Source organism: Nylanderia fulva, unplaced genomic scaffold (assembly GCF_048542155.1).
Source record: "Nylanderia fulva isolate GAGA-0341 unplaced genomic scaffold, ASM4854215v1 Scaffold22, whole genome shotgun sequence".
In the NCBI taxonomy this organism is placed as follows: Eukaryota; Metazoa; Arthropoda; class Insecta; order Hymenoptera; family Formicidae; genus Nylanderia; species Nylanderia fulva.
In genome coordinates, this window is record NW_028190285.1 from 421031 (window position 1) to 435696 (window position 14666).

The window sequence follows — 14666 nt, forward strand, 5'->3', positions numbered from 1 at the left end:
GACTGCTGCTTCTTACGTTATAACACGATGGAAGAAGCTGAAGGAGCGCGGATTCGATTCGTCAGTCGTGCAAGCCTTTTATTACCTAATCGCCGCAGAAAAACGGCGGTCTCTCGCGAATCGTGCAAGAGGCCGAGGGAGAAAGAGAAGGGTGAATCGCGCAACAGATCGCGCCCTTGCCAGAAAGCGAGATTCGATCCGCGACGATGGAGAACGAACGCTTTAGCGCGATAAATCACGCGTCCGTCGTGCTTTTTACCGTAACGTCATTATCATAATTGCAGCAACGTTGTATCTCGAAGGCGTTTCACGCGGAAAACAAATTGGTCACGATCGTTATCGCCCTTCCCGATCACTTGGAAGCAAAGCTGCGTGGTTGCTGGTCGTCGTGCGCGGGCACCTCCGTGTATCCTATATGTATATATGCGTGCGAAAGTGTGTACGCGCGGTGCGAAGAGCGCTTAACCTTATTAACGTACATCTGGGAAAATCTGTGTTCCTTATATGCGCGATTAACCGCAGAGCGGTACCGAGCCGGTGCATTCTTTCCCCCTTGAGTGTGTAATTTTAGAGAACTCAACAATCTCTCAATTTTTTAAATAATATTAAATGAGGCGATTCGAATTAGAGAATATTAATCAACAACATTAAACATTTAACATAATTTTATCGAAAATTTCGAAAAGTCTCTTGTTCAAAAAATATATACTCAACGAAATTGATGCATAAATGAACGATTAATTCAAGCAATTTTTTTTTTCTTTTTGCGTACAAGATTGTTTTTCATACTTTTGTGGGACATCCTTGACGCGAAAGATCTGGAACGGTGAGCTGCATCACGGACGCATTCGTTGGAAGAGCGATATTATGCAGATGCGGTCTTGGCGGCGATCGAAAGAGGCCGCAGCGCGTGAAGCTGGTCGCGGTTAACTATGGGATGGAAATTATTCCGATCCGGTGTAATCACGATCGCGCAATGCGCGCGCAGCGGGGACTGCTCAATTAGTGGGCATTCTTGCCGGCGAATCCGACCGGAAAGCGCGGAAGCGAGATCCTTATCAATTAATAGAGTAAATAGAGAAGTGGCTGGTTCGGTAATACCGGTAGCCCAGGAAGTTGGAAATCGCCAAGTGTATACCGTAGGTCAGACAGCACTCTGTATGTGTATTGTCGAATTGTAGCACGTCATCAAATTGTATAATTTGACATCCGATATTAATTTTTCATTATATAATATATATATATATATAATTATGTATAATATATAATTGAAATTATATTAATTTTTAATCGTTCGATATTTTTATCCGTATAAAAAAATGTCAGAATGTCAAAATTGCAAAAATCTATGAACAAGTGTTTTTATTTTCTCATTTGTAAATTTTTCGCGTTACGCTCTTCTGCAGAATTTTTAATTCAATACTATAATCTTTTTCAATAATGTAACTTTCCAACTTTTTACAATTTAATTTTCTTTCATGTTTAGATGCAATTAAATTTTCTCAAACTTAATTTTCTCTCTCAAATTATTTTTAATCGGGCAAACTCTATTCAATTCGTATCCGTTTTTATTATTGAAAAATTGCAGATATCTTTGCGGCTACTTTCGAACAAAGGAATTAATATACGTCGCGTCGTGTAATAAGTGCTCTTTCAATTGGAAACAGCGAGCTGGAATATTGGAACGACTCGAAGAGCAAATAAGAAGCCGTCGACAATTAATATCGCGAAGACGTGGGTATCATTCGTTCGTATTGATGATATCACAAATCATACGCGCGACATTGCGGCTTCCTTTTGCTCGCCACGCGATAATAAAAAAGAAAAAAAAAGAAAAAGAACGGAACGGGATGCGCGCGAAATTAATTACGCGAAGCCTGCGCCCGTCCCTTATCGCGCCTAGACAATTACGAGTACAACGTGATACGCGTGTTAATTCGTGGCGCGCGCGATCAGATCGGATCTCTTAATGGCCGCGTAAACTATTAAGTGACGAGGATTTATGCGCGCAGCGAAAAATCCCGCGTTGAAATCCCGGTTTCGCATCGCGAAACAATCGTCGAATCGGGAATGAGAATGCGTTCTCTGGATCCGGAATAATTTAGTTCATCGAGATCGCGCGATTATAATTTCGCTGAGAAGAAGAGTCGAAACGATGAGATTCCCGTCGATCGAGCGAATCTCTTGCCGAGATTTAATGAGAGCAAATATGCGATTGTTGCGTTTGCATAATGAATCAAGTAATGCCGTTCCTTCCGCTTTTTCTTCGCACGATGTATGTCCGTTTCCGGAAATAGAGTAAGGTATAAGAAGAAGAATAGCAAAACCCCGACCGACCATATTTTGTTCTTAAGTTTTAGCTCCTGAACGAAAGTTCAAAAATAAAAATTTATATCCGTAGGTTTTTATTATAAACTTTTTAAAATTATATTATCACATTTTCAAAAGTTTCAAACGATATAATAATTTAATATTAAAAGTATAATATTTAAATAAAATAATATTATATGATAATATACATATATAATAATAGGTAGTGCTTCAAACTTGAAAAAATATATGCTGAAAAGTAAGAATATTTTGACATTTTGAGAATATGTATTTAATTGATTTTAGTGTAGGAAATTAGATGTCTATTAAGAACGATGTTGCTTATAATCATTAATACGGAAACTTAATGACTGTCAACGGCAAGATGCTACTTAATTTACACGAAAATTTCCGAGTTGCGCTCCCGCGAGAGAAATTCGCCGCATCGCGATACACGCGCTAATTCGAGGCGTGAAGATTGAATCTTAATGTGTGCGCAAACCATTAAATCGCGGCATACGAAGGCGGGGAAGTGGGAGAAACAATGCGGCGGGATTACGCCTATTTCGAAGTAATTGCAATTATTTGCGAAGCGGATCCGACCGGCATCAACGCATAATCCGCCCTAGACGAAGACGTCGGGCGTGGAGTTCCCAATAAAATCGCTGCCAATTATGATGTATCTGTCTCATTATCGCAATTCACCTTTCTCGCCTTGGGCTATTATTCTCGACGCTCTCTTCATTTCTACAATTAAACAAGACTAAACATTTCCGTAACACACGTATAATGATACGGTAATAACAAATATGTTGCAAATAGTTACAAAAAGTTTCACACATTTTAATCGAGTCATCTTTAATTAGAGCGCAAGCGTTGACTGAACATAAATTGCGGGTAATCTAGACAATTTTGCGCGTATAATCTTTACATCAATAACGTTCGAGCAAAATTAAATAGAAATGCGGTTTGGGAATCGGTTAGCGTAATTGTACTACATGCTGTCGCGAGAATTCAAATCATTTTATTCAATCAATCTTTTTATAATAAAAGGATGTGAGTGGTCAAACGACTCGGTAAATCTTAACCCAAGGATTTGTTATTTTTCGATTTTCGCGATCCACTATCTCTATTGAATGCAATTACAAATACGGTGTGTACCGACAAGTCCTGCAAAATGCGAAATAAACCTTTCAGTTTATCTCTTATTTCTCTTTCCCAGGCAGAATCGTAATCTAACTTTCCTCGAGTCTGTATATGGAAAATTTAGAAACGCCTTCCGTGCGTGGCAATTTACAGAGTATTTCGTCGTGGAAGAACGACGGTCCGCGGTTTACTGATGTTGCAAAGCGGAAACAATCGCTGACATTCCTGGGAAAATCAACATTGAGCGACGTGCTTTATCGCCGCCGGATAGCTCGCGCATGACACGACTATTTTCGCATACTTTTCTTCCTTTTATCCTTTTTTTTTGCTAAAAGACTTACCTTTAAGTACTTCTATAAATGACAGAATCGTGAAAAACAAAATCCATAAGTAAGTACTACTAAAAATGAATACAGGGACATTTTATGTTTGATTTCATTAAAAAAAAAATAATGATAATCCTAGTCTTTTAAATTGGAGTAGAATGCAAATGATCTTTTGCCAAAGGCAGATCTGGTACATTTGAAATTGTGACCGTAGCAACTCGGTGGTCCGAGATCTCAAGATAACAATTACTATTATTATGCCGCACCCCTCTCTCTCTCGGGTCGTCGAGATAATCTTCGTCTTACGCAATACCGGAAATCGATCCTCCGCGGCCAGGAAGTGGATATTACTTTCGCATGAACGCCGTGTCCCCATAATCGGAGTGACTACTCTACCGATTACAGGTAGTCGCCGATTCGTGCTTGACCCTCGACCCGGAGCCAGTGATTTTTGCTCCGGAAGAGAACGTCGACTCTGCTCTGGGGTAGATTAGTGCAAGTATCGATGGAGAGTACGATACGTGAGTAACCCCGATCCGATAATCCATTCTCCAAACGCAAACAGAGCTATTTTCATAAGTGGATAGATGGATGGTAGGTGGATAAACGAACGGATATACATACACACATCTACAGAATCATGGACGATAAATTTGTATGCACGATAACGCAATAATAAGAGAAAAGCAATTCGTATCGGAATTCGCACAGTGCAGAATATTGCAGTTTAAGAATATTGGCGTATTTCTGGGGAAAGTTATTTATCTCAATCAAATCTCTATAACACACGCAAGAGAGATCCTTTTTGTCGCGTATGAAACACACATAGTTTTTACCTCATGCTTGATTTTCATATCATGTGAACGGCATGGATTTACGCGATAACTGGATTCTGCGTCCTCCCTTTGAAGTTGAAACTAATAGCCGCTACTAAATGTAGTCGTTACTAATAGCCGATGTTGCGAACCGCGATTTTAAATTAAGCGCAAATATCCCTTTGAACGAGTATCATTTCTAGAAACTAACAGGTATCGCTTTCGAAGCGCGTGGATGGAGCACGACTGTTGTTAATAAACCGCCTCTCTTTGCCTCGGAAAACGCGATTCTGTAAATGGCTGCTTTGATATTCGCGCGCGGTCGGCAAATATACAGAACTAAAATATTTTTTACAGTGAAGACTCTTCATCTCGACGAAACCGACATTGATTTTCCTTCTTTTTATTTCTCTCCGCAATTTATATCGAAAACCCCTTGATTTCCGATGAAGAGAACGATTCCTTAATTATTCTGCTCTTCGTAGTATCTCTGCCAGGTTGACGTCAAAATAATATAAATTTAGGCGCGCGACGGTCGTATTTTGGTATTTTTTTATTTGTTTTTGTTTTTCGCGTATATTATTATTGTCGCGTTGGTCTTTTGAAGGCATAAAGCCGACGGCAATGTCGGCGCGTGTGTACGATCTGCGTAAAAAATCGAATTTGTGCGTCGCACTAATCGTCAACGTGCCTTCATTCACTCGGTAGCGGATTTCATTCATCGCACCTAAATTCGCCCTCTCCGGCAACCTTTCGCGCGGCTGTTAATATATCTCGCGCGATAAGTCCGATGCAATTAGTGGCCGTTTGGTGCAATTAAAGCGTGCGCGTCGTTGGGACAAAAAATCGCGAATTCCATTCGCTTTTAAGGTCCACGAGGCCCGCAAAGGGTTCAGCGATATCTCGAACCCGCAGCGTCTTCCGCGGTTATTTATTTATCTTTTTTTAGAGGGAAGTCTCTCTCTCTCTCTCTGTCTGTCTTTTTTTCCTTGTGTGTAAGTTCAAGCCAGCGATTATCGTTATCGCCTCTCGCCGCCTTTAATTTCTCAAACGACCGTCTTACGCAATGCTGGAAATTGGCGCCCGAGGGAAACCAGGGAGGAATGAAAGAAAAAAGACTTGGAAGTGGGCGGAGACGGCATTTTATGATAGCGAACTTTACGATTTTCCTGTTATACGTGGACCCTCGGCTCGAGAGATCGAAAGGTCCTCCGAATGACGTAGGAAGAATCGCGAAAATGCAAGAGATGCTTGTCGATAGATGAATCATAATAATTTCGCGACGCGAGAAAAATGGATGCGGAGTTTCTGCGTTCCGTTAGGGTCAAAAGTTACAAAAGTTACAAAAATGACAATTAACAAATGAATAAATAAATAAATAAATGTGTAATAGAGAAAGAAAAATGTATATAAAATATATATTCTAAATTCTGAAATATGATGTGTCTCCTCCTGGATATTTTTTGTGATATCGCAGACTCTACTGTCCGGTGCAATACGCAATGAAAGGGATTTCCCTTCGTCGATCGGATAGTCGAATTTGTACAGAGACAGACGAGAGAGCGATATGGCCCACTCGAGCCGAATGTCGATCAGAGGCGATCGTTCGAAGTCGTAAATTGCTAGATATCCGCTATCACGCGCATTCGTCAAGCGAAAAATATTTTCCGGCCTGGTGGAAAAATCCATGCAGGCATTGTAGCTGACACACGCCTGAGAGGAAACGGAACGCGGCAGCCTGGCATTCTTGGAAAATCAACATAGATGCAATTGCACACGCGATGAAAGTGCTCCAGGCTCCGGAACGAAATCCGGCCGAGATTACATATTTTTACATGTCGTTCGAGGTTTCTTCGCAAGATAAACAAGCGTTTTGTTTGCGTAATATTCTCCGAATTGTTGTGCCGCAAACTTTGATTACGCGTGAAGACAATGCAATCGTTTTAAAAAAATATCAAATAGCGTTTTCGATGATGCATCGAGGATGTAAACAGGAATAAATATTTCTCCTCAATTCCGGGACATTTTTCTGTACAATTTTCTGTAAAATCCATATTTTGCTAAATTTATATATAACATTTTGTTCAATGAGTTGTTTGTATAATAAATGCGAAAATGCGACCGCAACTGTTTTGCATATCATTTTCTACATCATAATATTTAGTCAAACGAACGTAATACACATTTTTTAATGATTATAAACACAATTATAAACATAAAATAATATTTGTCCGCTTTTATTTAACTTTAATAATATTTATATTAAAATATATATATAAATAATAACATAAATATATATACGCAATAATGGTTGTATTTTGCGCTTTTGCATTTTTAATTAAAATATTGATTCAAGTATCGTTTAAGTATTTTTGCCCCAATTTTTACATCAAGAGCTCTATTTCTTTCTCTCCCTTTTTTTATTTTTTATTTTTTTTTAAGAACTTCGAGGTATCCAGTTTCGCCTGACGTTTGCATTTCCCTGATTTTCTCTCCGTTCGTACATCGCGTTCCAGTTTCAAATCCCCACATTTCCAGATGTTTATTTGCTCTCCGCATTGACAAGTTCGTCATCGTTGTAACTGTCGATCGACGTTCTAACGACATGCCGTCGATGCAAACAAAACGATGGCGAAATACAGAGAGAGAGAGAGAAAGAGAAACGCTTCTCTCCGATCGCGCGACGCATTTTCGATCGCCCTCGAAAATCGAGAACCGGAGACAGAAAGCTCTTCATCGAAACTCCCTGTCGATACTTTAGAAAAAGGTCGCTATTTCATCCCTCGCGAATCTTTTTACCCTTCGCACTATATCTAATAGCAACTCTTAACGAGTCGGCTTTATTAATTTTCTCTAATAATTTAAAATTCAACATTATCAATCATTTATTTTTAAAAATATATTATTTAGCTTCATATTTTAGAATCGATCGATATTACATATAAACGGACACGTAGAGATATATCATTTCGCGAATATATGATTTCTAAATTATTTTCACCGTGGCACGAAAGCGTGGTAAAATAATTCGAAAATATAATTCGTTACAACATTAAATATTATTCTCCATTTCGCGTATTTTAAGTACTTGGATTCCCATCAGGTATCCCGTGAAATAACGCGGAAATGTCGTGATTGAGTCGGACGTCATGAGATCGGATCATCTCGTCGCGCTTATCATGCCGGCTTGCAAACGGCGGTGGACCATTTATTTTTACCGGGTATCAGAAGCAGTCCCGTCATCACGCTGCCGAGCGTCGTTCTCAAAGCACCGGAGCGATCTCTGGCGATCGCGCTCTCTCTCTCTCTCTCTCTCTCTCTCTCGAATACCTCTCCCTTTTCATACGCATATCTCTCTTTCTTCTCGTTTCTTTCCCGTGTTTTTTCTTCCCTATTTTTCCCACCTTCCCCCGAGCTTCTCCTCGCTCGTGTTCTCTCCCTCTTTCGCGTTCCTGCGTGTCGTACGTGCGTACGAATTCGATTTCACGCGATTCCCTTCGATCGAGAGGAGCGTCATAAACTATTTCTCGAGCAGCCGATCGGGTCTGCTGCCTCTTCTTCTCCCTTGGCCCCCTCGTATCTCTCCGACCGGGTCCTTTTCTGTTTCGTCTCTTTAGGCCGACTCCCTAAACGCGGCGCTGAAAAAAGGCAATTAACAAGTGGAAGTATGCGAGGCCCGTATCCATAGATCGTTAGATCGATTTGTTCAATCGATCCCGAGCGTTCTATTACTTTCATTCTTTTCCTCTCTTTAGCATTTTTTTCTTTCTCTCCTTCTTTTTCTTTTCTTTTTTTTCTTTTTTTTTTTTTTTGAAAGTCTCGTTGCGCGTCTCTTTTTTCGTCAAACCCGCTCTCTTTCGATCCCCCGGCGGAAGCAAACAGTAAATGTGTATTTTTTTCTCGTTTTCTCTCTTTTTTTTTTCATCGCGGAGCGACGATTGACACATCGTATGTGTATACACGATGTGCGAAATGGCACGGTATGCATTTAATCGATCGGATTACAATCGTGCTCGTAGTTCGAAAAGGCGCAATGCATAATGGAACTTTTGGAATTTGAGAAATAGCAAGGTGGATTTGCAAAGAATTAAGTTTGCTAGGTGCATCTAAAAATGCACTCTCATGTAATCACTTGTAAGCAATTCGATAGTCTGGATTAATGAGTTCCAGATCAGCTGGACCAAAACTATCCATTTTTCTTTACTAAATTAAAGACTTTGCTTTCAAAACGAGACGTGTGATTTTAAGAAAAAATGTCATGTATGCATGTGTTTAAAAGGAGACCCTGTATATTTGTTTGATATAATCAATCGATGCATTTTCTAGGTTGCTAAAGGAATAATCATACAAAACATTGAAAACATATTGTTAGTATGCTATTGTTGGCTGAATACTGATTTATTGTTTGTGATATCGAACAATATTTCACGCTTTTTTTTTAAGTACGTTTGATAAGGAAATGATTTATTATCAGTGAAATGGCAACGTACTACTGCCAGTCTCTCGAAGCTGAAATATGTCTTAGAGTATACTACTACTACCTAGCGCTTTAAGGAAATTCCGTCCAATCTTGATCTGGATTTGACTTTGCGCAATCACGATGAGCGTTTACGTCGAGTCTCGCTTCTTCCTGCTTTCGCGTATATCGGGTGTATCGAGTAATTCGTAAAAAAGTTGACCGCTTTACTTTATATCGATACTCAAATCTTTCCTCAAAAACCGATTTTTAATTATAGAATTATTGAACACTGAAAATTAAAGTTTTTTGACGAATATATATGTATATAGAGATCTATAAGAATTGATGACAGGAGATAAAGATAACAACAATATTTTGAGGCGGAAAATAATAAAGTATATAGATCGTCGACTTTTAAGTAGTAACAGAATGTCTGACGACGACAGAAAATTCAATCGAGACAGAAGCAATGAAGAAATTATTTTTCGAATGATTTCAAGTGCGTTTCAAAATAACGGAGATTAAATTAGAGACTTAGTCTTCGCAATATTTAACGTTATAAAAATCTAGAACGTTTTTAATCGGATCTCAACATTGTGTTTCCAATTTCACTGGCGTAACATTCGTCTCACCTGATACACCCTATACACATCTCGTTATGGCTCTCCTTTCTTCTCCTCGTGACCGAGAGGACGTCGGCCAATTTTAATTCGCAGTTGGAAGCGTTCTCATAGACTGATCGATTTTTCTGATCTTGATAGGCCGCCGCCGTGTAACGCGAAACTTAAGCCGCGCCGTCATGCGAACGAACTTCGTTCGTGGAACGTAACGGGGCGTTTTGGGTGACAGGCACGAAATGTGTTTACATAAAAAAAAGAAAAAAAACAAATCAAAAGTAAGAAAAAGATAATGAGAAAAAAGGGTGAGAGATTAACGACGCATTCAATCGCACGCGGATCTTTCGGGATTCGAGCGAGGGGGATGGATTATCCCGGAAACGACGTTTGCCTGATTAGGGAGTTTGCATGTAACTATACTTACATAGTTAGAAACTTGAGATTTTTTCATAGTGATATTTTATTGTCAATCAATAAATATGTCGATTTAGATATGCAACTTTAGAGTGTGATTGACGCCGCTTAAAAACAAAAATGTTCTAAGCATCCATTACAAAAAGAGAACATTTCATTATATTATATTTCTGATATGGATACATGATACTAAATAATTTTATCACGATAATAAAATTTTTAAAGAAAGTATTTTGATATTTATTTTATTACAATTAAATTATCCATGAGAATAGAGAGCCTTTTTAATCACGTCTATTATAATTTTTCGATATTGTGAACTGCGAAATTCTAGCTGAGAAAATGTCAGAATCCACAGAAATTGTTGAAGACGACGGGAGATAAAAAAAGAACAAAAATATTTCGAGGCAGAAAGCAATAGAGCGAATCGCCGACTCTTCCAAGTAGTAACTCTAATTGTAAGTAGTAAGAAACGTCTAACGACGGACGACAGAAAATTCAGGAGCGCCGTGATACGATATCGCGAATGCCGAAAAAAAATCATTTTAATTAAATTTGCACACACTGAGAATTGCGTTGTTTTCCGCGACATTGCAAAATTGGAAAGGTGGATCTCGAACGCGAGAAAAAAGTAAAGAGAGGCACGTATCGATGATAGTTTTCGTGCTCTTTCGTTCTTACGCTCGAAAAACGTTCTTTAAATTTGCGCGTATTTTTACCGTACATTTTTGTGTAATTTTCCCATAGTTTTTCATATATTTTTATAATCAGACGTTGACTGATAGCAAATATTGGTCGACTTTGTAAAACAGTTGTACTTCGAAGATGTATATAAGCGCAAGTTATTAACTAAAAAGTACGGGGTAAAGATGGTAGTTCTCTTGCGCTATACTACTTCTTGGGGTATATAATCTTTCGCGTTCTGCCTTGCAGCGAATCCCAAGAAGAAGCGCAAACTGAAATCAAAGAAGAACGCGCGGTTGCGATTTCGTAAGAAGAAGAACCGCCTCAAAAGGCAACAACCGAAGGCAGATCTGTCGGAAACAGTCCATGAAAGTTTTGCTCTTCTTTCGCAAGGTATTAAATCTTTAGCAAAGCGTGCAAACTTTACACTAAATAAGGAACAAATGAATCAGTTTTGTATCGTTAAATAGTAGAATTATTTTGTGTTCAGAATAAGGAGAGAGAAAAAATGGAGTAAGTTGAAAAAAGTTGAAAAATATAAGGTAGGAAATGTTTAAATAAGAAATCTTGAACACGTTCAGCGAAATTTATATTGATAGTTTAATTAGAAACTGTTTAATAAGTTTGATCCGATGATCAAACTTAGATAGCAATCTCGAATTAACGTAACGTGTCATAAAATGTTATATTTTTATATTGAACAGAGAACTTTTTACATTTTTTCTTTGCCTTCCTCTGATTCTCTGATTTTTCCTAATGCAAAGAGAGAGAGAGAGAGAGAGAGAGAGAGAGAAATTGTGCTTCACAATTAACTCGACATTTCGAAGGAGACAGAATTTAAGGAGTTTAACCGTACTTATTTTCGGGCGTGGAAAAAATAGTCCTTCGCGAAAGGACGTCGAAGAACAAAGGAGCAACGGAGAGGACCTCGCGTTAAAAAAGCCCGAGGAGCAAGGTGAAAGAAGTCGAAATCGAAGGAGATGATGATGAAAGGGAAGGTATAAGAGGATAGTAGCCGAGGAAGAGGGAAGAAATGCGGCAGGAAGGAAGGAAGGAAGGAAGGGATCCTGAAAGGAAGGCGGATTCACTGCGGGATCGCAGGTAGTAGCAGGGCACGGTAGGACGATTTCTACGTGAGGCCCATCCCTCCGAAGTGGTTTTCTTCTCTTTCTTCCGGCGCTGCATACTCGCGGGAGATCCTCTTCTTCTTCTTCTTCTTCTTCTTCGTCGTCTTCTTCTCCTGGGTTTCGCGAGAGGACGAGAGAGCCGAGGCCGCGAGTCGAAGCTGAACGAAACGAAACACGATTCTCTCTTATTCGCTCCACCTCTTACCCGCAGTGTGGTACCATATACACACACATACATATCTAACGCGCGTACACACACGCATATATACATATATATATATACACACACGCGCGCGTGCATACTTCCCTCTCGCTCGCTCCCACGCTTCTTCGCCTCGTTCGCGCCGGTCCCATCCTCTCGTACTCCCTTTTTCTTCTCTTCTCGCTTTATCCTCCGCCGGCGAACCGGGTGAAGTCTCTCACCGTCCTCTTTTAATTCTATCTCGCCGCTCGACCGCCTCACTCGCCGTCTCTCTCGCACTTATTCCGTGTCGTTTCTGCGTTCGCACCCTCTCCGCGCGTTCGGTCGACCGTCTCTCTCTTTCCCTCGCCCTTCGTGCTCTCTCGCTCGAACAACCTATCAACTCGGAGGGTAGACGTCGGGTCCGGACGACGATTCTCTCTCTCTCATCCCATCGACCGACCGTTCTTACACCGATATAGTCCCGCGGCCTGGCGCGGCTGTGTTCGTGGACGGGAACACGGGTCGCGTTATAACGGGTGTCCGTGATCGAGATTCAGCGAAAAGTCGAAGCGATCACCTGTGCGAGGTATATACCTGAGCGCGAGCGACTTCTCAAGAGAAATGATACCGCAAAATGGAGCAATTCTCTCTCACTCTCTCTCTCTTTCTTTATGTTAAATAAAAGAACTAACGTGTTTTGTATGGTTCGACATAAAAGAATCATCATCAAACATTGGAAAATCGAAATTTAAATTTAACAAACGTATCGACCTTCTTGAAATATACTTTTTGCGATACAGAGGTAACTTTGCATCATAAACAAGTAATAGTCTCACGATATTTCATCAAATATTTTCATATACTTTTTAATATCAATCTCTCTTGATATAGTTTCATCTTGTTTTCTGAAAATCGTTTAATTTCGCGCAGCTTAGATTTCTTTCTCAAATTATTTGTTCATTTAAATTTAATCTTTAATGTGCAAGATCTAGTTTCGCGAAATTTCATGACTAGCTAGTTGTTAGTCGATATCGTGAACTTTGTACTTCACTATAATAGCTTCCAAGTAGAATAACGAATGCTAGCTTCAAGTCAGTTGGCAGTAGAAGAAAATCTTTTTTTCAGACTCATTGCGAATAATAATAATATCAAACATTACTCTCCATATTCGGTGACCTGTTGGAAGAGAATATATATTTACTTTTACTACTTATTTTAAATATTGTCTCGTGTGTTTTTATCATTCGTGTAACCCCAAAGATATGAGATAGTAAGCAAAAATTAATTGCAAAAAATATATCCTGCGACAGTTGTAAAAAATATTACGAATGGACGAAGGCATGAATTTCCAATTTCTCTTCCAAAGGGCAGAATCTTGGAGAATTTTGCTTGAAAGGGTGCGCGATAATTCTCGGATGCTCGACCACAGGAAATCGCGATAAACAGCAACGCGACGTGTATACGTATGTATACGTATCGTAACACCCTATGTTTGATTTACACTGGCTAGCGCCGGCCGGGCTCTATAACGCGGCTCGTAATTGTCGTCCATTCTGAAATGGCATTTCGACCACCTCCGGTCACGGGACAAGATTTGATAATATATCGTATATTCGAGTGATACCCCGGACGAGCGATAACAGGTGCTCTCGATTGTGTGTTGCTCATTGCCTTGCAGGTAAACGCGGAATATTAAACTTGCCATAAATCATCCGTCGTTTAATGTCGCCAGCTCCAGTTTTGAGATCTATACGTAAATGTAGATTCATGAAAAAAATATGATTATGATCAACGCTTGAGTTAATAGCGTTTTGTCACGAGAGATCAAACATACCTTTCCATCGTCAGAGAGATTCGAATTTATTTAAATTTGATTAGAAAATAATATAAAATATCTGCCGTATGAAAATGTAAAATTAAACAGGAAAACGAAGAGAGACTCTCATTTTTTGCTGCGTTTAATTTGTAAATGCATCAGCGAAATTTTTTATACGCGTAACGTATATTAATATACGCGAGAGAACATTATGAGACCATCTTATTTATCGTTAAAGAATCGTGTATTGCATTCCTTTCATTGAAATATATTTCGATAAGCATTTTTAATGACCGTTCGCACATTTGATAACAAAGATACAGACATCTGCAAATAGCTCTCTCACATTTTACCGCTACGCACGCAAGTTCTCCGGCCGTTATCAATTTTTAGCAATTATTTGCGGAGCATTGTTATTGTTCGCGGCACCGATAACAGCGCGGGTCGTAAAGTAAAAATCGCTGATGGAAAATCGAGCGTGTGTATATCTTTTTGTGAATTCACCGCCACACGACGGCTCCGCTGCGGTGGGGAATTAACGACGAACGATAATGGGGACGAATAATATTCGGCCATTGATAACGTGCGCGATTTCGCGGAGGCGATCGTAAACAAACGGATGTAACGGGTGGTCCGTCGACGTTTTGCTCTTTTAATTATAGCGCGCGAGATAAAATTGTGGAACTTGGGCTGTCCTTATTATCGTCTGTACCGCCTTCGCGTAATTTCTTGACGCCATCGATGTCCATCTTTCGAATAATTTTATGA

At 39.6% G+C, this 14666-nt stretch overlaps 1 long non-coding RNA gene across 1 annotated transcript in view; it reads left to right on the forward strand.

Moving 5' to 3' along the window:
* LOC114932776 (uncharacterized) overlaps window positions 1–11206 on the forward strand; it is a 28922-nt gene extending 17716 nt beyond the window's left edge. The window contains exon 3 of the long non-coding RNA XR_003819952.2: window positions 11021–11206. This is a non-coding gene — a long non-coding RNA (uncharacterized LOC114932776). The remainder of the gene's footprint in view (window positions 1–11020) is intronic.
* The last annotated feature ends 3460 nt before the right edge of the window (window positions 11207–14666 follow it).